The sequence below is a fragment of the Chroicocephalus ridibundus genome, chromosome 1 (genome assembly GCF_963924245.1).
Source record: "Chroicocephalus ridibundus chromosome 1, bChrRid1.1, whole genome shotgun sequence".
NCBI lineage: Eukaryota > Metazoa > Chordata > Aves > Charadriiformes > Laridae > Chroicocephalus > Chroicocephalus ridibundus.
In genome coordinates, this window is record NC_086284.1 from 191,450,625 (window position 1) to 191,475,246 (window position 24,622).

General features: G+C 39.5%; 1 long non-coding RNA gene across 4 annotated transcripts; it reads left to right on the forward strand.

Annotated features, from left to right (window-relative positions):
• Positions 1-6,439: 6,439 nt before the first annotated feature.
• Positions 6,440-23,621, forward strand: LOC134510200 (uncharacterized). Of its 4 annotated transcripts, none has more exons than XR_010069531.1 (6): positions 6,440-6,593; positions 9,220-9,350; positions 9,817-9,943; positions 11,720-11,798; positions 12,800-19,093; positions 23,166-23,621. It is a non-coding gene; the product is annotated as an uncharacterized LOC134510200 (long non-coding RNA). The 4 variants fall into 4 exon arrangements; XR_010069529.1 differs by having other exon boundaries at positions 12,800-17,945; positions 18,895-23,621; XR_010069530.1 differs by having other exon boundaries at positions 9,220-9,433; positions 12,800-23,621.
• The last annotated feature ends 1,001 nt before the right edge of the window (positions 23,622-24,622 follow it).

The window sequence follows — 24,622 nt, forward strand, 5'->3', positions numbered from 1 at the left end:
TATTCCTCTGTGCCAGTAGCTTATATCTAAGACTCAAGCAAGCAAGGGCACAGAGAATGTGCTGAACTTTGACATGCTGGTATCTTGCCTGAAATTTAATTTATGGGGGATCTTAGTTCACTCTGCTTTAAGCAGCAACGATTTTTTGCCTGTCTGGTCCCAGAACAAAAGCTTTAGCTGGAGGTAAAACTCTCCTCCCAGCATGTGATGCTAAGGGCACTGCTGCTGTGTCCTGGCTCCATGGAGAGGACTTGCCTGACTTGCCTACTAGTATCCCACCACTTTCTAGTACGGTATGAACTGCTGCTACAACTTAAGTGTCAAGAGAAAGTTGATTCCGAAAAGTGTCTGTGAAGATGAACTCTGCAGGAATTACTTGGTAGGTGATACAGTTAAACTAGTTCTGCAGTCACAGTCTTACTCTATAAGAAAATGAGTCTGAGCGAGGGAGAGCAGATCGGGAAGAACAGCTCTAAGCCACTCCAGAAGAGAGGACAGACTCTGAAGGAAGATGCAGGAGATATATTCTACAACAATGAGAAAAAAAAGAAAGAAAATAGATCTCCGGGGTGGACTAGTTGGAGAGAGACAACAAAATGGAAGAAAAAAAGAAAACCAAGAAACCCATTTTTTTTTAGTCATGAAATAATTGTTAGCATAATTTGCTATATTTGTGTTTCACCGCTTTTACATTTGCATCTCAGATAATAAGAAAATTGCCATTGTTTCTGAGAACTGTTTTTATTACTTCTTTCAAGATCATTAAAATTCTCAGTTCCGCCCATAGTTTTATTTTCTATTTTTATCTTTAACTTTGCATTCTTGTCCTTCTCCAGATTACCTTTATGGAATCAAGACTAATCACTAGAATTAGAATAACAAGTTCTTCTTTCCCTCAGACAGTATTGCTCTCTATGTAATTAAAGATTCAAAGGTGATTGTTTATACTGGAAATCATTTTCCTATTAATTTCAAATTTTCAAATATTATACTGACTTATCATATATCTTCACTTGGCAACGTGCTGCTTTTCAGATAAAAAAGAGTCTCTTCTTCCTCAGTATTTTTTTTTCCTTTTTATTTTCCACTGTAAACCCTCCCCGCTCGGGTTGACATTATCTTTTAAGGTTGACCTTTTCCACTAGGTGGCACAAGGGGCCATATGAGTGGCAGGACATAACACAGGTTGCTGGGCCATGGTGTAAAATGCATGTAATGCTTAAAAAAGAAATATTCAATTTAAGAGCAACACATTCCTTAACTACTGCTAACTGTAGTAGCTCCAGTGCCTTCACTGGTAAATGCTGATCTATTATAGCCAAAAATTAATGTGTACTCCATATAAAATTGTTTTCTAAGCTGTGTTATTTCCCATCTTGGAATTTCTGTGTTTAATATGAAAAACGTCCCGTATATTATATCCTAATACCTCGTTCTTCATAGGTCCTTAGAGACAATTTTTAAGAAGATTTGAGCATCAGATAGAGTTGTACCTGATCACCATATCAAGATGCTAGTAAAGGAGTGCGCCGGCACAGTGCAATGGATAAAAATATGCAGATGACCTCAGTGAAAAGGAATAAAAATGAAACACGTCATTAATTCTTTGGACATCTGATATCTCTTTAAAATTGGCTTGAATTATGGTCCTTGCTTTTAATTCCTCCAGCCTCTTCAGTGCTAATTACTGAAGCCTATACTTGATCTAAGAATTTCTGAGCCAGAATTTGTATATCCTTCTTTGCTGCCAGAGGACTGGTTGCCCAATAGCCTTTGACTGCCCATCTGCTGTTGGAAGGGACAGGCATTCACTCCTATCTGTTAGATTAATTTTAAAAAGCTTGCCTGACCTGGAGGGTGAAAACCTCGGAGGTAAAAATTCTGGGTGAATCTCAAGCTTGTTATTCGTCTGGGAGCCACAAAAATCACCCCTGTAAAGACTCTCTTGTTGCACTAATGGCTCAGATTACATTTGGCTTATACCAAATATAGAGACTTCTGTCTTTTATTCTTGTCTCAGGCCACAGTGAAATTGCTGATAGCTGGGAAGCCATCCAGCTCACCAAACGAAGTCCATGACTACATTCCACAGGGTCCATGACACTTACCCAGGTCCTCCCAACTGATATTTTCCCCATATGGAAAGACTTTGAAGAGATTTACACCTAAAAGCTTTTATGCAACTGGTGCAATCACATAACTTTTGTTGCTGTAGAGTGATTTCCAGCTCTTTTTTGTCCTGAGGTGAACTCCAAGCGGTCTCTAAAAATAGGCCTTCAATTTTGGTTTTTTGTTATTACACTGACCATTGTGCCATTTATGACTTTTGCAGTTATAAAGACTCTAGAATAACCATTATCAAAAACTGGCAGAAATCAAACCATCCTAGTGCTATCTTTCTTTCTTATTTGGCTGTTTGCCCAGGCTAAGGAAAACCTAGAGTAAGTAAACGTGACTTTTATCTAAGCTACAAATCTGAGCTACAGAGGAGGTGACAATTCCCATGGCAAGGACTTTCCATGAGAAATGTTCAGTTATTTCTTCCCCAAAAGAAAAGAGCTGGCAGAAGCGGTCAGTAAGATACTTGATTTCAAATACTATGCAGAAACAAAGATGAATGGCACAGAGACTGCATGTTCATGCCAGCCAAGAACTGCTTTAGATAAGTTGGATCTTTTAAGTGGTCTCTAGGATTCATCTGGAGAACAGACTCTTGCAATTGCCCACCTTTGTGATATGAAAGCAAAGTCACTAGTTTTGCCCTAGGAACACAACATGAAACACATGAACATGGTATGGTCATCTCATGTGGACAGTGCATACAGAAGCTCTCCAGTACTCTCCACCATGGCATCAGTGCCTGCTGTGCCTCATCTGACCCTCAATCTTATGTCCCTAAAATTGGCCACATCAACCATTGCTTAGCTTTTCTTGCCTAAAGACTCTAGATGAGCATCCAGGATGGAATGGGATGAGCTTGAAGAACTTCAGCATCAGCAATGCTCTTCTTCATCATGAAGAAAAGGTCAACCTGTAAACTGCCTGAATAGGAGTGAAAATATCTGCTGTGTACTAGAAGTGAAACATTCCGTGCTATAGTTTTCTGTGAACCACCATCCAGTTTTGTGATATCGGTCTACCTGTTCTGTAAAAAATTTTGAGCCGTGAGATAGTACGTAAGACCAATCTGTGAACAATGTGAAAGAGAAGAAAAACACTGATAGAAATGAAATTGTTGGCATGTTAGCAGTTAGTAACTCAAGGACTCAAGAGAAAAATACCATTGTGATTTAAACAGTGGTCTAAACTAAAAATCAGTAGAAGTCCTGGAGACCTCAGAAAGGTCAAGGAAGAGCCTATTCCAGCTTCTCTTGCCTGAATGCCAACCATCGGGCCAGGAGGCAGTCTGACTTTCTGGGTGTCTACATTGGGATGGTGATCACATTAGTGTTTTGGCTAGTAGCATGTGGATCCCATCTATCTACATCTCTTCTGGGTATTAACCAAGGAAAAATTGCAAATTACTCTGGAATTTAATTATCATACACATTTCAGAGTTTCAACTCAGCTAGCCCCTCAGTCCATGCTGCTGCTGGGTGTTATGGATGCAAAACCTGAGCTTCCTCTGCTCAGAAGGGGTCTATCTGAGAAGGCAGTCTAGAGGAGACAGTCTGAAAAGAGAAAATCGGCATAATGAAATGCAGAAGTTCTGTGTTTTCTAACACGCTTTGTGGTGGGAGCACCTCAAACCCACCTTCCACAGCCCTGGGCATTAACTCCTGCACCACTGGCTTAAACAGAGTTGGAAGTGTGAATAGTCATTTGCCTGGAGAGAAACGTCCCTCTTCATTTTTGCTAACACGGACACTAAAATGCTAGTCTGATAAAGTGGTTATACGTAGTGATGACCAATTCACAATGTTCCTGAATGTTCCCTGCAGGCCAAACGCATTGAGAAGGAGACAATAGCAAAAACTAACTCTATAGGACCTGTTAGGATATCCTTGAACTGCGCAAGAACTGGTGTACAAAATCAATTCCTGCCACTGCTGCTAGACCCTGCAAAGGAATTAGCTGCAGTTTATGATCACCTGCATAAACGCCTGCCACAAAAGCTAATGAAACTGGCATGAGTGCCTGATCACAATCCAGCAGTCAAGTATATCAACAAAATAAACACACTTAGTCCCTACACCAGGTATGGTAGAACAGCTTGCTAAAAATGATCCTGGGAATTGGATAAGATCATACATTATTGGAACTGGAACAGTTCTTCCTATTCCCTAGAGGTTACAAGGAACAGAAAATTTGATAGGCACAAAACACTGATAACTTAGGAATAACTGCCTAGACCTAAACACCCGCAGCTTCTGACATTCATGTAATAGTCATATTAATTATCAGTGGAGCAGTTCATAAAAAATAACATAAAAGAGCCACTTTTAGCGGTCAAACACCACTTACTCAGCATATCCTGAATCTTGCTTTGTGAGCACGAATGAAATATGAACTGGGGTTTTATTTTTATCCCTGACTGCTCAGTCACTGTTTCAGTGGAGTAAGACCAACTGCAGTGTCATAGGTCTGAAGAGTGCTGGTTAGTACTTTCAGGATTTTCTTCTTCCCGTAAAATTGCTTTTAAACAAAAACAGTTAGATAGGAGCATGTATATTTGGGTAAACTTCTTCTGAAATACAGGCAGATTTTCCATCTAAAACCTGCCTTCTTTCCTAGAAGTTGGTTTTGGAGGTTGTTGAGGACTAGAGAAAGCTAGTGAGCATTTTGCCTAAGGAGACCAAGGGTTGCAAGAGCTGCATAGACAGAAATTATATCCCTACATGTCCAAGGAGCCTCATTTACCATGTCTGCAACAGGAGCCCAGAGCTTCTCGGTCCTTAATGTGCAGCAAGAGCCCAAAAGCCCAGGAAGACACAGAAGCAGCTAAAATGCTCAGAAATTGTAGGCAATCCCTTTCGTCACTGTTTTCTTTCTCTGGTTGTTCCCAGTTCACATATCCTGACGGATCTGTAACTGTCATGGCGGCCAGCTGCCGTATTTTCTTCAAGGGGCGGGGAAATGAACGTCACAAAAGACACACGGTTTACTATTTTCTACTTTTTTTGGGTAGAGTTCCTATAGGTCAGGTTTAGCATGAAAGCTTTCAAAATTTTGAAATTGCCTTCAAAACAGATGTGCAAAATTACGTCACCACGAATTTAGAATTCTGTCAGATTTTTTTAACTTTTGAAGCTGACGGAAAATGTGCTAATAAAGATAATGTATTCCATTTTTAATCAGTTAAAAATAGATCTTATTTGCTTCAAAACCCTGTTAAAGCTGTAACAGCGTTGTTCTACAGCTTAAAGCACCTGGTTATACAATAGGTATAAATATTGAAAGCGTGTTATGATTTGTTTCAAAGGTCCTTTACATAATCATGACATCCTAAATATAACCCGGGCTAAGGAAGTTCTCATTTGTTAAGCTTTTTGTTGCGCTTCACCTGCCAGTGAATATTTGCCTGTAATCTCCTCTCAGTCTGAGGAGTGGTGATGGGTCCCGAGAGGTTCCCCTGCAGTTACTGTCCTCAGATGCTTAGGGTGTGAACTCTCCCTTCAGTTTTGCATGGCACTTGTTGCCTGTCATAGAGGGAGGTGCAAATTTATGTCGCTTGTTTGCTCCAAGAATCCCGTATTAGCAAGTACAGCAAATTAAAACCACAGGAAATGTAAACAGTAGTAGGGCAAATGCAAAGCCATATCTGCCTATCTGCCTTCTCATAAACACGAGGTCATTTTTACTTGCTTGCTTGTTAGGTTTCCTGAGTGCTTTTTCATGTCGTTGACCTTGAGAGTTTGCAAGGACTTTACTTGACACATTTCCTCAGTATTAACTCGATTTCCATTTCTCTCCCTTCCCTCTCCCCCTCCATATTTCTTCTATTCAGTAAGCTGGGCATGAATCATGAAAACGGAACTACAATGGTGAATATAATATTTATGCATTTTGGTAGAAAGTTCATCTCCAACTGTACAGCAAATGAGCATGAATTTTATTATTGTTTATTCAGGTGTAGCAGAGAGGACCAATTAAGCCATCTCCCTGCGTTCCCAGCAGACGTACTGGAAAGAGACAGAGAGCAGGAGCCTAGTTTAACTGCTCTCCATGCCCCCTGAAGGCAACTATTTCTTTCCACTGCAAAGGAGTTAAAGATTGACTTTGTGAATGCCTCAGTCATACCCTATCTGTTGCAGCTTCAGAGTGCTGGAACTGGTCCAGCCCAGTGGGAACCCCCTGGGCTCCTCCAAATATTACCCACTTCCAAGCAGACGAGTGAAGAACTGAGCAACCCTTCCACCTGTTAAAACATATGGACAGTATAGCAGGGATTCCCAGCTGGCCAAATCTGACCCTTTCTGAGCTCCTTTGTACAGGCAGACCAATCTGGTGGGCTCAGAGCATACCAGAAAAGGAGAGTCATTCTTTTACCCTTTCCTACATTTTCCATGGCTCCTGGAATTTCACAACCTAGGATCTGGGATTGCTAATGGTGTTTTTCAAGCTCATTTCAAAGAAAATTAAACCTTCTGAGAGTAAGTATTCTTATGATAAATTGTGTTTGTGGTGCTGTAAGTAGTCCACATTTAAAAATATATTTCCTTGTATTATAAAACATATTGCTACATCATAAAAGAATGTTCAGCAGCCCTGAAGAGCAGCTGATCATATGGGTTTCAAAACATAACTTGCAAACAGTACAGAAGCATTTCAAGGTATGTTTTCAGACTGTTTAGCAAGCAACTGCTTATAGTGTTAGAAAACTTCTGCCGCAGCATCAGAGGATGCCAGGCAAACAGTCGGATGGCTTAATCTGAGGCAGCAGTAGCAGCCGTATGGCAATAACCGTATTTAAGGCAATAGCAATATGCCGTGACTGCACTCTGGATATTTTACTGCTTATCTGCAATAGTGCTGTCAGTAAACCTACAGTACCCAAGAGCACTGAGTCTGGTGATGTGCAGACAATGCAGTTTTTCTCACTTGGTCGATAATAAAGTGCCTAGAGATAAAATTACCACCTAAGTGAGAGAAGATATACCACTGCCAGAACTGTAGATCTGATAACCCATGGCAACTTGTATTCTCATCTTCAGCAAGAAGACCATAACTGTATCTACTCTCAAATAATTTATTTAAATACCTACAAATTCCAAGTGGACAGTTAAACTTGCAAATAACTCCACAATCACCTCTGTATTTATTTATTTATTTTTTTAATATATATTATGTATGTAACTATAATTAGCTAGAATTCTGCTCAGGTCTAAGGAGAAAGACCTAGTGAGTCACCATTTTGAGTCACATCACCTGTGAGGTGACATAATCCTGCAGAACAATTGGTGCAGCTCTCAGATCTGGGGCAAAATTCTTGGTAGATTTTGATTTTAGATTTTGAACAGGGTAGTCACCTCAGGCCCTGCAGGATCCCCCCTGGGTTTACACACTGTCTATAGAGGTAAATCACCCTGTGTGCCACTGGTGGAGGACAGGTCCTAACCACTGATTTCAACCTACATCCTCCATAAATCTAATACTTTAGACTTCTTGCTTAGCTTCGTCAAAGAGATCCTGTCACTTCCTTTGTCATATAAATCTAACTGAGGTCTCCAGTGTTTACATACTGCTAAGCAAGCAAAGAAATCTGAACGTACATCTTCAAACAATCTGATAATATGAAATCTGATGGATTATGGAAAATAGTACTTGTGAAAGACACAGGAAGATAAGGAAGATTTCTCTGGAAAAAAGAAAGACAAGAAGAGTGAGTAATATCTTTGTCAATAGCTACTGGGCACATAACAAATTAAGTGAGTCTGCTTGCAGTTTAAGATCAGTCCTGAGAATTTAAATGAGTTTTGCTCAGGAAATGTGAACCTGCCTGAAAATACTTTCAGTTTTGAAATTTGCAGATCAAAAATTTGCGCTGCACAGACTGCTTGCTTGCTCTGGAGTTAGAGGCATCTGTGTCTCTAAGCGTGTTGCATGCTAGGGCTTCCAAGGTCTGGGATACAGTTACAACTACATCAGAAAAATATGAAGGGCAGGGTGTTTATGACCTTTCCTCGTGCATCTTTTCAAATGTACATGCTGCATACCCAGTTGTCACGCAATCAACCCTCTCTTGAAATGAAGAGCTGGAGGGATCAGCAAGGAAGTTCAAGGGGAACTCAAGGGGAGAGGAGAACAAAAGCCCAGCTGAGCGCGATGCCAAGCCCTGCAAAATTTCTGCCTTCGGCTACGTACTAGGAGGTGGTGGTGACAGAGGTACTGGCTCCTCGCTGCCTCGGTGCTGGTCCTGCCGTTCTCTGCTGCACCCCTGCTCTCCCCACACATGCACTGCGGGCCGAAGCCCAGCTGTGGGCTCCCACCGGCTGGAACAAAAGCTCAGTGGATGGCATTACAGGCCAATTTAATTCATTAAAACTGCAGAAAACAAACCCAGGGGAAAAAAAAAAAAAAAAAAAGAAAAAAAAAAAAGGAAAGAAGCATTTTTTGCCAGGTTAGTAGAGTGACCCAGCTTACCGTATGATTAGATGAGTATCAGAATGACGCAAAGGAGGAAAAGATCAAGCAGCTGGGAGCAGAGGAAGGAACAGAGTAAGCAGGAGACAGACTGACACCTCCTGCCTTTACTGGAAGCAAGCCCTTAGTTTAGTTTAGCTGTAATGTGAAATCATACCCTGGATATATCTACCCTGACCAAGAGTCACTGCTACGTGAGAACAGTGCTCAAGGTACCTCTTGAAGTGAATGAACAGCATACATCTCATAAAACCAGTTCTTCAGGCCCTCTGCTGATTCAAACAAGCATCACCGCACCAAATTCTGTTCACGGGTGGTTTATAGAGCCATGTTTGCAAAGTCATACTCAGCACAGAAAGAACTGAAACGGACTATCAGAAAGGAGGGTACAGAAGGAGAAGATCATTGTCATTCTCTGCACACCTAGACAGGAGTCATGGCCCTGTGTCCAACAAATCCCATTCTAGAAAAAAATATATGTATTTAGGTATATTTTTTTGCAGATAGATATACTATGGAAAACCCTTGCTGTGTCTCCTATCGGCGTTCAACCGAAGTTGCCAAAATCTGAACACACACTGTGCCTAAGGATAATGATGTCAGATCACGATGGTCCTTTCTGTTATTCCCTTTCAGATCAGTAGACAAAGTAAAGGCTGGAGCCTGAAAACAGTGAAGTCGACGTGAGGCCTGTCCCTGCCAGGTTTACAGGATCAGCCCATATGTCTCACAGGATGGGAAATAGCAACATCGTGACGATGCCAGAGGTGACAAATCTGAAATGTAAATCTGGTGGCATAGGCTGGATTTGACACAACCCACAAGATCACTGCAGCTGGTGATGCTAAATGTATTTATTTTTCATAACACATTTGAAAACTTAATTTTCTTCCAGAAGATAAAGAAAAGTACAGAGGGATGAGGGAAGGGCCAAGATATATGACTGTAGTATGCTTGTTAAAAATGAAGATTTCTACATGTTTTAATATAGCTCTATGATCCAGAAAAGTAAATAGTTATACCAGTGAGTTCTACTTAAACAAAATACTTATTAAAAACTGCAAAAATACCAAATACTTCTGAATGTAAGTCAACATGGCATTTGTTTTCAGGTCCATGACTAACCTGACAAACCTTTGACTGAACACTAACAGCCTACACTGACTGAAAATCTGGATACGTGCAGCAATAAAATAAACCTCTGATTTGTCCATTTCTTTATCTGCTGTACAGGTGTTGGGGGTTAGAACCTCAAAAGGACAAAGAGGCCACAGCACAAGTGTTGCAATGCCCAGCCTGTATGTGCCCTGCATTGTAGTGACCAATTAGGCTCCACGTTTTCGTATGGCAAACGGGAGAGGTAAGCCAGTAAAGATGCAATAACCCACTGCCAAGAATCAGGGTAGAAGCTGTGTAAACTGCCCGGCAGCAAATGCTTTTTTTAATCAATATTCATTGACCCATAGGAAACGACAGTAACTTGGTAATACAGTGTCTGGGAACACAGATGAGGTCTGTGTGCTAATTAACAGCTATTTTACATGGACACTTATCACACTGGTAGATGTTGAAGGTCTCCACTCCAGGATACCCAGCAGCCTGGGAGCCCTGAAAAGCAGAAGTGCAGCCTGCAGTCTGTCCCCCAGGTGGGATGAAGGAGGGACTTCTGTCACTGACCCTCAAGCAAATGACTTCATATCTTCTATTATTTACTTTGAAAACATTGGGTCATTTTGTTTTTTTATTTATATTAGTTGGGTTTTCTATACTGAACATTAATCACAACTTGTTGGTGTAACCTAGAGGAATTCAAATGCAGCATTTTCCAAACCCACCTTCCATGACTCTGTGTTAACGACGACCCAAGAACATCCCAGCCATTTCCCTGTTTGCTTTGCTGTTTTGGGGCTAATGCCCACCTTCTATATCTTATCTAACAACTTCTACATGACACAGTGCTTAATTTATGACCTCTTCTTAGATGAGATCCATCACGTTTCCTCTGTTTACAAAATCTATTATCCGATCAAAGTAACATACCAGGCTCTTCTACAGTGATGATCCTGGAAAATCCATATTGCATCATATTACATTTTCTGTTTACTCACATGTCTTCGATTATTAACATCTCTCCATTTATTCTAGTAGTCTTGTGTAACTTCAAGTTCAGTCTACAATTTCTTCAGGTATTCGCTTCAATTTTTATTTTTTTCTGAAATACTGTACAGGCTGCTCTCCAACCAGGCAGTCACCACGTAGGTTTATTTAGAATACCTGCTGTTTCATTTATCATCTCTTCAGAACTATAAGACAGAAATTATTGGATCCCTTCATCAAAAGAGCGTCCACTATTTGAGTAAATATTTTCATCATGTTTTGGGCAATCTACTCTACAAATCCTCATCCTCCTTGCCAGTCTTTACCCACACTTTCTACACTATTATCTGTACTGAAATGTACTGATTGGCACAGTAGGACATAATTAAGCACTGCCTCTATTAGCAGGATTTTTTCTCCATTCAGTACCTGGGAATTCCAGAGTGCCCCATAGTGACATGGGGCTTCTCATGGGAATTTGGTGGTATTTTTCTCTAATAATACTCTAAATATCTCTACCCATATTCAAACTCAGCTGCGGATATTTATAACAGAGTCTGGTTCCCATTGCTATGCAGGAGAAGTTTTTGGTTTTTTTATCTTGCGCTTTTCCTCACTTTCCCCTAAAAATATTTAGACTCGCTAAAATTCCATATTATACTTTATCTCTCTTAGTTTCTTTACAAATTTTTACATAACGTCTTTAACCAAAAGTCACAAAATTGGTGTTATATTAACAAATAAAAATTAAACTATTGCAGGTACACACTAGCACTACATAATGCATTTACTACACCTTAGCTGAAACAGTTGAATAAATGGTGTGCCAGTTTTTCTCTGATGTCTCCATGAGTTTGTCTGTGAAAGTCAGAGGGATCTGTGGGTGTTCTGCTTCTCTTAAAATTGGGCTTCAAATCTCCTTGTTTCTCCACTGTGGCATCATTGTTCTGTTAACATCCAGTCTCGAGGTAAAATCCAGTCAGTGCCATCACAAACTCATTTTGATTCACAAGTTAACTGGGAGATTGGGTTCTTTCAGGGAACACTTGTGCATGGCCTTCCCTTGGTCTCTGAACTGAAAAAATGACTGTCCCGTCATGTTGTCCCACAATACGAACGTAAGTGGAGGACCCTGGTAAGAGCATTCAGCTTTGGAATGTACTCATTTTTTCTGGGGGAAAATTCAGCAACAAACCTAGACTGGTCTTTCTCAACCATTCATTCAATATTAAAACCATGCTCCTATGCATGCCTAAATGTCAGAGGCAGAAACTAGGGAACACACGAATAAACTGCAAAAACTGCACCATTATTCTATGCTGTCCTACAGCACCATTTGGAATTAGAAACAGACTTTAAACCATTAACCTATTTCATCTTGTAAAGATAGTTCTGTAACACAGAGAAAACATTAAGGAGATATGTCTTAAATTTTTAAAACTAATTTCCAAGCTAATATGAAAGTTATTACTTGAAGCTTAATATTATCATATGCACCTGTAAAGGTTGGTCAATTACAAGTTACCCATAAACCCTTTTTTGTTATTTTAACATCATAAATAGTAATCTGGCATTAAATATTTGTGATCTGGGCCAGTAACCTTTTTCAGTCTCACAGGACTTTTTTTAATTAAACTATATCTTTGTCCCATGTCTATAATCCTCTCTTTGACATTTTATATACAAGACACCTTGCTGCAAAAAGGTCAAGCAGTACAGTTATAAATGGAAAAGAGATTAAAAGTATTCTCAAGCCACAGTGATCTAAAAGAGAGTTAAATATGGAGTGTTCTTCACAGGCTTCCTTAGATGAGTTAAGAGGAAACCCTGTTGGCAGATTTTTATTATAAGAGCAGAAAAGCAAATGAAAATTATTTGACAAAAAAATGAATAATGCACAGTTTTAATTTGCATATTGGAATAATTATCTCTAAAAGAACCCTATAGGGTTTAGTCTCCATAAAACTTTTATGTAGACCATTGCCAAATGTGGCTTATGTGTTTATATAATTTTCCCTTCTAACATAGTTTCATTATAAAAATAAAACCCCAAAACAACTACAGTAACATCTTGCTGTAGTTAATTACATCTTCTTTTTTTTTTTTTTTCATGCAAAAGAAACATGATGGAAAAAAAGAACTCTTTCCTGAAAAGTCTGTGAGAAATTCAAGAATGGGAAATGGCAAGACATATTACAGCAGCCGGTGTAAGTCAGAGAAGGGTAGTTATAATGGAGTGTAAGTAAACATATCTGCAGTAAAAGTGAGTGGCTTCTTTATTTTCATCAGAACATTAAGCAGAAATTGAAGGAACATTTTTCCCTAATATTCTCCAGCTGGCATATTATGACCTCAACTTGCTCACTCTGTGCCACACTGGAATAGCTTTAATGGTGTACGTGGGTACAACTAAACAATACATTACTTGTAATGTCTTAAGTAACCTAGCAAAGCATGGTACCCAATTGCTGAAATGCTGTTGTGTATCTTTCAGAGTCTACTTTGTTACCCCCAGGAGACCAAACCCTGAACTGGAAACTCTTTACTGCTAATTTCTTTCTATCAATTTTATATAGCCCAGTGAAAGAAGGATATTTCTTCTAACTCTATGTCATCAGAGCGCCTGTTGTTTAGATGCGAATGCTGGAGACGGCAGGGTTTACAATGACCCCTAGTTCTCCATTTTACTTTCTGATGGTCTGTTAGCATGTGTGTCTTCAAATGCTCCACTGACTGACTTAGATACAAAAGAGGGTTTTTACACCATCTGCTTAAGACTATATCAGAGCCCCTAAGTTTGGGACCTGAGTTTTCTGTAGTCTCTCTTCACAGCTATTCAATGTGCCTAAGTTAGCTGAGTTAGTGGGGATACCCAAAAGATCCCAGTGCAGCCATAGTATTTGTGGGACAGGGAAAACAGAGGCAATATACTTGGATTACAGAAGTACATGTACATCAGAGTGTTACTGTTCAAAACGTTAAATATTATATGAGCTTGGATCCGGTTGTTTCTTTCTTCCTTTCTGCCACTTTAATCTTTGTCTGTCCTAAATAAAAGGTTACTTACTGTTTCCAATTTCTTTCAGCTGTTAGGAGATTGTATAAAGCAACTGAACTGTTGATATCCAACAAATCCAGCTCCTGTCCAAAGAAACTAGACACCTTGTTTGTAGAACGTCATATCTGACAGGGCTAGATTAGCAGCTCTGAGCCTGTTGACTCAGTCTTATTAGATCTGTGTGCTAACGAAATAAACATTCGAAAGAGAACCCATAGCAATTTATAAGGTAGATACTCGCCAGCAGTGCAAAGGCAAAGTATAACAAACACGGGAAGCTCAACTCCACATTAGCGTGAAGAAGCAGCGTGATGAATCGGACACCCTCCCCACATGCACACAGCTTCGTTACGCATGTGAAGACCTATCTGCTTACTTGTGTACAGAGTTTTCTCTTGCCTTTTCAGCTGTTCAGAATAAAAGCAAGCTTGTGACGGTCACACTCCACGTGCCTCTAAGGCAGCTCTTGCTAGACGAGGGAGCTCCATTGCAAAAGGCGCACAGCAGAGTGTGGGCTTTGGGCTTGGCATGCTCTGAGACCCCCCATCTCCTCTCTCTATCACTCTGGCACTCCTGTGACTCAGGATTTTCGGCAGCTTTCCTAAAGCACCATGCATTAGAAACCTGTAAGAGGAAAACACATGCTGTTAATTTTTTTTGTATTACTCAAAGTATGTTTGCACTGGTAAAGAAAACTCTAACTCCATTTTAAGCATATTGTCAACATTGCAATGGTTCAGAATTGTTTTAAAACCAACAGATCCATCCACCTGAGCACAGGGTTATATAGCACACTTCACTCAATCTAAAAGTAAGCTGCCACAAAAAAGAGTCTCCTTTTTACGGTCCTCCTAGACTTCTCCCTTTGTACTGGCTTTGGCACTTGTCCACCTCTGGAGTGAACTGATTCAGCTCACTAAACTGACAGAAAAATGTTTGGTTACTTAGTTATCATTATTCACCTCTTTGCAAATGTTAATTTTATGATGATTCAACTCCCTAAACCTGGTTTCTGTGGGATCAGGTAAGTCCCAGAGACAGCGCCAGGAAGTAGCAGAAGCACATGGCTGGGACCAGGGAGGAAGGGGACAAAGCCTGCTACTCTAGTGGCTCAGTAGTGACACAAAACTTTTCCCTCTGCCTCTCTTCTGCCCATGGTGATTCCCAGGAGACGCATGGTTTGCCTTGGCACTTCTAGGTTGCATTCTTTCTTGTTGCCCTCACAGATGGTATAGTTAAAGAACAAGAACACAACCATGTTTTGATCGCTTTCTGGTTGTCTGGGAGTTCATGGGATCAGAGAGCGTGAAATTTGCCCCAAGCACCTCTGCTTGGGGCAAATTTCTGCCTCAATTTCTCTAACCATGCCAAATGTGCCTGGGTTTCTTTCTGAATATATCTACGGCAATACTGTGAGTAGCAACACTATATTTATAAGAAGTGAGAGAACATCAAACATCAAAACAATATAAACTGTCATTTACTAGTTTCTGTGAAAATGCTGAAATGATGTTTTAGGAAAACTGCATTGTTTCAGTATTTCAGAATTCACTGAATACTGAATAGCAGTCACTATTCAGTTGACTAAACAAAGTTGGAAGTTGGCTTTTCCAATGCATAAGGAGTCCCACCTGGCGTCCAGCTTCCACTCTTAAAGGTCTCAGGACTGTGTCACATCTGCAGTCCCCATGTGGATGTCTCAGATAACCCCAAGGTCATCTCAAATTGCACTGAGTTTTTCGCAACTGTTTTGAATCCCATGGTCTGTTACTGAGATTCAGGTACTCAGGTCATGTGTCAACAGCTACACGTAGATGTCTACATCCATGTGTCTTAAACTGAACCCCATCCCGAAAGCTCAGCTTCTTTCTTAAACATAGGTTCCTAGTGCCATTTTAGAGGTTCTAGAGTATCTCAGCTAGCTACATGGGGGTGCCAGATATAACATAGGATATATGAAAGACATCTGTGCCCTCCTGCAGTGGCAGCTGGAATCAAAGGATCTCTGAGATGGCACTAGATCTTTAGACAAATGAATTGAGTCGTCCAGAGTCATCAGTAGGGTATCTGAAAGGAGTCATCCCAAAATATAGCAGCCTAAACACTTTTCACAAGTGTGTTGGTTTTTCTTTTTCTGGACTATTTTTCCTCAAATAATTTGGGCATCTCTTTCTCCTAGCTCCATGCCCACAAATGGGTGAATACCCACACTTTTCCCACCTGCTTCAAATTCCTGGAGCCCCAGCCTGCAGTCCCTCATCTCCCTTTGCAGGTGTATGCTGCTCAAGGCATACCTATTTCTTGGTGAGCTGGGGCTGTGGCTGGGGAGCTGTCAGGAAAACACCCTTGTACCTCAAGCTGCATCCAATCTGTTCCCAGCTGTGCTTGCTGGTGACGCCTCAAAGGAAACTTTCTCCTTTCACGTGGCTTCAAAAGAAGACATGGAGAAAATGCAAGGGAAAAGGAAGGACATAGGCCAGCTGACATATTCTTAGAGGCTTCATGTATATATTGCACACCCTCCTGACGTTGTCTACCTTGACAGTTGAGAATCGGCAATTTAGAACTAGAAATACAGAAACACTGCAGGAAGCACAACAGGGAAACAAAGAGTATATTACTTTCTTAATCACCGCTGTCTCTTATTTGAAATTAAGGAATGTATGAAACTGCATATATGTTTTTTCCCTCCATGGAATTCAAACTATATTGCGTATGTGATAAAAATGACTTTCCCGTAATAATTTACTTTCCCATTCACATCAATATTCATACCCTAGTGTACGGCTTTAAACAGATTTTTCCATTGCATCTGTCCACAGAGCAAACAAATCTTTATGCATGTTCTTCAATTAACTTTACTTGGAGCAGACTCCATTAACATGTAAATGAAAAGTCACTCTGGCCTGGTCTACAATGCCCTAGAAAGTTTCATTGGCCTATTTGGTTACAATTATGAAGAAATCATACCTTTAACAAACAGAGCTAAACTGCCAAAAGCAGTATATGATGTGGTTACGGTAAGAACTGATTTAATTTACTATTGTCTCCCCTCTTGGAAAGCAGCGTTTCATTAGTTGTATAACTATGAGAAAACTTTAAAGCCCAGTTATCTACACTTTGTCAGCTCAGCAACAAAAAAATAGTCCATAAATGTAACAAAGCCACAATTCTTTTTAAAGGCTAGCAAATGCTATAAAAGTTCACTTCAAACCAGCATTGTGGTTGTTATGATGTTAAAAGCTATATTGCTCTACCCTCACTGTTGTTGATAATCAGTGGGGACTAGAGTTACTGTTTTGCTAAACACTATTTCAGACCTTAACTGTGATTACAGTAAGCAAGTTAGCACCTGCCAAAACTTATAGTTCTGCTAATGAAAAAATTCACACAAAGCACCGGATTTAGCCGCAAACCACTTTTCAGCATCAATCTACTTCTTTCACAGGTCATCACAGGTTATGAGAGAGCTTGGGATGTAAAATTATTTGTGAAATATTTTCCATCTAGTAATTCATTGTGTATAGCTCTGCATATTATCCCTAATGATTTAATGTGCCACTGAATAAGCCTATCTCCATTATTCATCATGATTTTCACAACCTTTCTTTCTGCAGCCTTCTCCAACAATTTAATATCACTCGTAAAGTAAATATCCTCCCCAAATAGTTATTTATTTCATGAAGGAAAGGCCAGAGTCAAAAATCCTTTAGCTAACCACAGTAGTGAGGTACAACATAAGAAAATCCTGGATGTTTGGGTTGAAGACGTCCCCTGGTGATTTTGCCTTCTTTTTTGGGACAAACCTATTTCTACACACCAAAAGGTAGCCTATGCCCTCCTTCACTGGTTTTTTGTTCCTTCAGGTGGCAGTTTATTTTTAAAAGCCGAGCGTGCAGCTCTGTGGGAGCGGTGCTGCCCTTCTGTGCAGCACGGACCTGCCGAGGAACGAACGTTCCCCTCATGTTCTCCAGACACGCACGTGCCCCACAGCTCAAGGGTCCACCTGGGAAGTGCTGGGCTCTCCTAAACATTGCTGCAGGTATTGCTGATGTGTTTTGTTGTTGTTTTTTGGGGGTTTTTTTAAGCGATGCAGCTCTCAGCCTCTGCAAAATAAGAATCTGCCTGGAAAAATTGACCATCCTTCGATCGACCATATGTGAATTTACAGTATGTTAAATCCTGAGTCACTCAGACAGGCTGTCTGGTGAGTACTCACAAACCATACCCCATCCACCAATCAGTTTTTGATACATGACAGAATGTTTTGTTTTCAGTCTGCTGTCATTAGTATTTGGCAGAATACTAACTTCTTGAGCCAGAAGCTTTTTGGAAGTCAAGGTGAATTATACCTACTTGGATTCCTAGCTAAACCTGTGTGGCTTCCTTCCTGGATTTCTGCGGTGCTGCAAAAGTAAAAATTACACCGAGAGAAGCTGTGAAGATCAATTTAAAAATGTATCATATATTTATAGCAATAATACCTGGGTAGTTTTAAAAAGGTCCTTTAATGGCTGCTTATGGAAATGGTTTTAGACAATTTCAGTGGCACTAAAGCACTGTTCTCTTTTCTGTAATTCCCAAGGTCATCTTTTGTTCTTTCTTTCTTTCTTTCTTTCGATAAAAATCAATCCTCGGGAATGGCTTCTGCTATTAGAGGTATATTACATATTTTAGTTAGTAGTTCAGCTACTTTTTGTTTTTCCCTTTTAAAACTCTCAAATGAATGCTATCCAGCCCCAGGGATTTTCTACCATTAACTTTATCTAGTTGCTCTAATGCCTCATCTTCAGAGGCCACTCTCTCTGACAATGCCTCATCTGTAAAAATTAACCTTGAGTTAGAAATGTCTGCCTCATCCTCATTAGTGAAGACTGATTACAAAGAATTCATGTAATTTCTTCACAATCTCTTCATCCTTTTTAATTACAACTTTAGTGGTCCAGTTGACCTAGACACTTATTTAGTGTGTTCTTCCTGATACAGTTAAAGAATTTCTTACTGGTGGTTTTAATGCGTTTTGACTATTAGTCTTCTTAAAAAACTTCATTGAAAATTATAATTCAATCTATACGAAAATGGTTTTTCCTCATGAGAGGTCTAGCTGCTTATAACAAGTTTGATATCTGGTTTTTCTTTTGCATAACTTTCTTAAGAGGAGCGTTAAGCAGCCAGAGCAGCGGACACTCAGGGACATTGCCCACCATGACATCTGTCGTTCAGGTCAACGCTAGCAAGAATTTTGGGAACCACAAACACAAACACCACTTGGAGGAAAGGGATCCTTTCTGTCCACACCATCCAGCAAGATGCATCAACATTAGGAAACACGTGCTGGATCCCAGCTGGAGCCAGGTACCACCTGCAGGGCATTCTGTAAAAGCTGGCTTTGTCTAAGTGCACAACAGGCGCCTCCATTTGGTTAACCTTCCTGCCTTCCCTTTCTTGATTATATTTTTTTACAGCTTAGAAATCAACACTTTCGTCTCAAATTTTTGTATTATGAATGAAGATAAAAAATTTTACTGTGTTTGGTCATTGTATATTCCCTGCTAACTTTGAAATCCTTTAAGAAAAGAAATGGTCTGAGTGGTACCTGTGCAGACCCAGTCACGTCTTCACATCTGATCGGTTTTTAGAGAGAAATTCTGCATTGTTAATAGAGGTTGCATAAGGGGAGCGAGAAACCTCTTTTATCTACACCTAACTATCACAGGGTACCCTGAATAAGGATGTCTTTTTTTATTTTCTGTGTGAAATTGTATCTTGCCCAGCATTTCTGGGAGATCCACTTCCCCAAGCCATTCCTACTTTGTGACAATTGCATACCACTGAATAAGGTTTCATAATAGTTTGTAATACCTCTTACCTGAGCGACATAATTATATAGTTTCATGTATTCCAATACTTTCCATTTGGGAAAATAGAATGCTGAGACATTCACCTTTACTCATATTTCCAGCAGTAACTGCTTGTCATGTCTCTAAACACAGACACCTAACGTACACATAATAGAAGGAGAAATGTTGATACTAATATTTACTGTACCTATTCAAGAATATTTTATCCCTACATGTTCTGCAAGGGCTTTTGTTCTTTAAAAATAGTTGCATAAAACTATATTCTAATTTTTTTCTTTAAATTTTTCATACATTCTTCCTGCGTGTATTTTTAATATTCAAATTTACTTTTCACAGGAATCCAGATTTGCACATTTCTGATTTATCCAAAAGAATTAAAAATACAGAAACTGAACCGAATGTTTATATTTAGAAATTTGTTTTTAAGAAGGAAACTCAGCCTTGAAGAAAACGCAGAACATGTACTTCAGAGAAGACTGTATTACACTCTGACTTTGATCTGTTCTAGCTGTTAGTCTTCTATATTACTCTGCTGTTCTCTGTAAATCTGTCTTTGACCTTGACCTCATGTTAATCACACCGTAGCTCTATTCCTTAATGTTTAGTAACCTGTTGTTTTTAATACCTAGTGCTCTCTTTGGCTGGCTTTTAGGTGTTCTACTGCTTTATACTAGCCATCTAAATATTTACTGGCAGATAAGAAGTATGACTCTACATGCTGATTGGGATTTTTTCTGGGAGTAGGTACTTCTGTATCAACACTGTGTCCCAACTCATCTGGGTATGGAAGCAAAGAGGCAGTTCTCCTGCTCTTCCCCTTCCCCAGCCTAGAGATTTCACCTTCAACATGAAGGGCAGATTTCTACAAGTATGATACATACATTAACAAAGCAGTGTATTTTGCTGAAAAAAAATCATTGCTGGTTGAAGTAGTCCCTAGGTTTTCTTTGATTCTGCATCTTTCATTGCTCATTTTTGGCTATGCAGGCTAGCAGCAAAATGCCATGGAAGCATAAGGAATCCATCCCGGCTGAGGCAGTGCAGTTACTCGTGCTGTCTAGCTGCATTTAGCAGGGCTGTATTGACAATAGCCAAACCATCTGATTGAGAGCTGTCAGGAACACTGTTGGTTATAGAATCACAGAATTATAGAATTTTCTAGGTTAGAAGGGACCTTTCAGATCATCGAGTCCAACCATTATGATACCACATTGCAGCTCATGTGTTTTTTTTTCTTTATACAATACACATAACTTTTTATGTAGACATTTTAACTCTGTTTCAAGGTTGTTGTCAGTTTTAAGAATAAATTTTTGAGATACTCAAGACCAATTATTTTCATTTTAATCTTATTCAGATTATTTGGTCTCTATTGTGTCACATTGGGAGACATCTCTGTGTTCGGGATTTGAGTAGTCATGCACTTTTACGCGTGAAGGCAGTTCACCTGTTAAAAGAAAACACCTTAATGAAATTGTTTAAGCTCTATTTAAAAACTGCAACCTTATTGATAGCTATTGAGATGCCAAGAAACTAGAGGCTAGACTGAAGTCACAGAGACTTGCAAAGGGACTTGACCCGAGCTCATACCTGTGGGACTGCAGTTTCCACTGCTGATATATAGCACAGTAGTCCACTTTGAGAACTATTATCATAATTCAGAACAGTCTTCTCTAAAGTGGGAAAATGCTTTATGCTCCCCCTAAGAGTGAGGAGAGTATTGAATTAGGGTCTTCCACAGCCTCAACCAGTGCTCCATCAACCAGGCTGTTGCTTAAAGCAAAGACCGATAATTTTAAACAGAAGAGTGAGTTTGGCTCTGCTGCTAGAAGGAAAGTGTACGGGACCAACACTTCAGCAGGGAGTTGAAGACTGTGGGGGCTGAGCTGTCTTTTCATGTCCCCAGTTGCAAGGACGGACACCAAGCATTCGAACTAGCCTCAGAGGCACCCAAAGCCTTGATGGGGCTAGCTCTTCTCTTGATTGCCTTCTCACCAAGAAGATGAAAATGTGAATTGGTGTCTTTGCCATCCTTTTATACCATCAGTCCCAAATCTCCTGTTGGTTGAGGTCCAATTCTGCCACCTCTTTGAGCAGCACCTTAATGCACAAGTAGAACCGCTGAATTCAATGTGACTAATGGTGCAGTAAAGTACTAATCAGTTTGAATAATGGCAGCAGAATAGGGCCCTCGGTAGTAAGAATTAATCATACCAGATCTTTGAAACTGATTTTTTCATTGTACAGCTGAGCTGACAGAACAGATGAAAGGAAAAGAGACAATACTCAGGAGCATAGTTACTGATAAATAATTACAACAAGGACATTATAATTATTTAATTAAAATTTGTGCATGGGGAGAGATTATGAGTCTTTCAGCTTGCTGCCTCATTTAGATGATACTAGTCATTAACCAATTTTGCTGTAGTCAGCTACTAAATGTCCACACAGCCTGCCTTATTTTTTAAACCTCTTCAATCAGCAAAACTGGCTGCATGCACTGTGTAATGCTACTGAAGAACAAAGTGCCACACTTAGGACTATAATTAAAGGCAGTCTCAAGTTTTTAAAGGAAACTTGTACTTTAATTAATCAAGACCATCAAATAAACAGGAACAGTAGAGTGTTTATCTCTGCTTCTGAAGTTATTAATTACCGAACCACACAGAGATCACTGTGGAGTTGACAATGCCCCTGTAATTTTTCCTACTGAAGTTATTTTGTTCCTTCCCTTAGTGTCATTTTCTACTGGCTTTTGTCTGGGAATATAAACATCACAGACATTTAATGTGTCAGAACAGTGGTATCTACACCACAATAAAAGATACGTTTTCAAGATCACCTTCCCCAGCAATTTCTTCACATCTACTAATTTTCTAGTTCAGGTCTGTCTTTAGAAACTTTCCCCCAGCATGTCTTTCTGCAGCTTGCCGTCTGAATTTGCACCCTTAAAGCAGGCATTTTGCAACCAGCTGTATCTTTCTGTTTTCCAACTGGCAGATATTTTATTTCTTCTTATGTTTTCCCTCAGTTTCCAGCTGGTAGGTATTCTAACACCTCTAATGTTTTCCCTCAGTTTTCAGCTTCCCATTGCCAAACAGATGGCATGTTCTCACATTTACACAACAAATCCTAATGTTCTTTCGGTTATACCAATACACAATAGGAGTGACACTTCTGCATCTAAGAGAGTTCAGGCTATGTCAAAGAGGTATTTGCAATGGAAAAAAATGAGGCCCACAAACATAAGGAGTTATGAGTATACAAAATACACAGAATTTAATTTGACTTACAGAATTTAACTTGACTGAAAGAAAACAAGCACTTCAGAAATTAATGTATAACTATTGTAGAATAGTATCATCTTTTTGTGGGTTTTTTGAGACACCCTGTTGCATTTTATAGCATTACTTCAGCACTTTCTGTTTTCCTTCTGTTCTAGCAGACTTTTTGATAGGACTTACACACTCTGAAAATCCAGTAACATTGGAATGGAACCATTTAATTCTCTGGTGCCAAAGAGTGCTCAAGGTCGATGTGTGCAATTATTTTTGCTTTTTCATTAGGAACAGCACATCCAGACCAAAACCAACAGATGCCCTTAGCCACCTGACTGAGAAATTTTAGATGGGATCATCCCACATGGGCAACTTCAGCTTCCTGGGCTGAAAGCCGAAGATGCTAATGTAAAAAGCAAGAAAAAATAAGAATGCGAGCAACAAAAAAAATCCATTTAAATCTCACGGATCAGGGTCCTCTTAAAAATGCTTAACCAATAGGCATGAAATACAGCATTTTGACTCTAAAATGAACAGGATGAGAAATAAAGCAAAAATATCACTGTAACTATGAGCTCCCACAGATTTCAATGTCTGGGTATTCAGCATGAAAACAGAAAAAAACCAGACTTTCAAATTCATTCTCTCATCTGTATTTCAGTAACAAGTGCTCTGTGATAATCAACTATTAGAAACACACTCGACTGATAGCAATCAATAATAATTGTATTTATTCAGTTGATATTAAAGTGATAAAACCTCTTCAAGTTTTTGCTGTGTTCTTGAAGTATTTGTAGGTTAGGCTGCTTGCAATACTTACGCATCACTTGAAGCTCCGTTTCTCCTTTCCGGTCATGAAGAAATTAAGCTACCTATAAAAAACATTTATTAGAACAGATATCAATGCCCAAATTTTTTCTTACCCTCCCTGCAGGACAAAATTAGTTTTTATTGTACTCTTCAGTTCTCTAGAATAATGCATGAACCCTATCCTTTAACAGTTTCAGTATTAAATGCAAGTGTTGAAGACAACCCTCATTTACTCTGAGATCACTGTTTCTTCTCAAGAACTAACCACACTTTATACCTTCTGAATCAACCAAAAAAGTCATGCCTAGTTTCCCCTGAAGATACATTTTTAATTAATTGTCAATTGTTTTAAATCAGTATTTACCATTTCCATTTCAATATTTCCAACGCAAATGATCAAACTTGAGAATTTGCTCTACAAATAAGAAGAGTTCTATTCTGAGGACCAGGTGGCTAAGGGAAGAGGGAGTTCTGCGGTTGTACAGTCTGGCACACTTAAACTCAAGTTCGTTCCATGACAACTTGACTCAATTTCTTGAACATCTTGTTTCATAACAGAAGAGGACCGAGTGACAATAAATTACACTGCGATTTTGTTTTTTACTGTCAAATTTTACCAGTTTCTTTGTACGTAAAGCTTCCCCACATCGCAGTCATTTTAAGGTGCTTCCCGAATGAATATCTTTGATTTATCCTTTCTGGACCATATAATTCATTTTCTGCTGAAATTTGTCTTTTTTTTTTTTTTTGCTAAGAATAAAGAGTTGTCATCTATTTATAAAGGGAATTTATATATACTTCAGTGCACAGGTTTTGATACCTGAACTAAATGCACTCTATTTCAATGATGTTATCGCACTCCATCCAGTCTTCTCACGAGTGACTTTTAATGCAGCTAGAACTCTTGTGCGAGCAGTGGATGCATTACCGTAGGA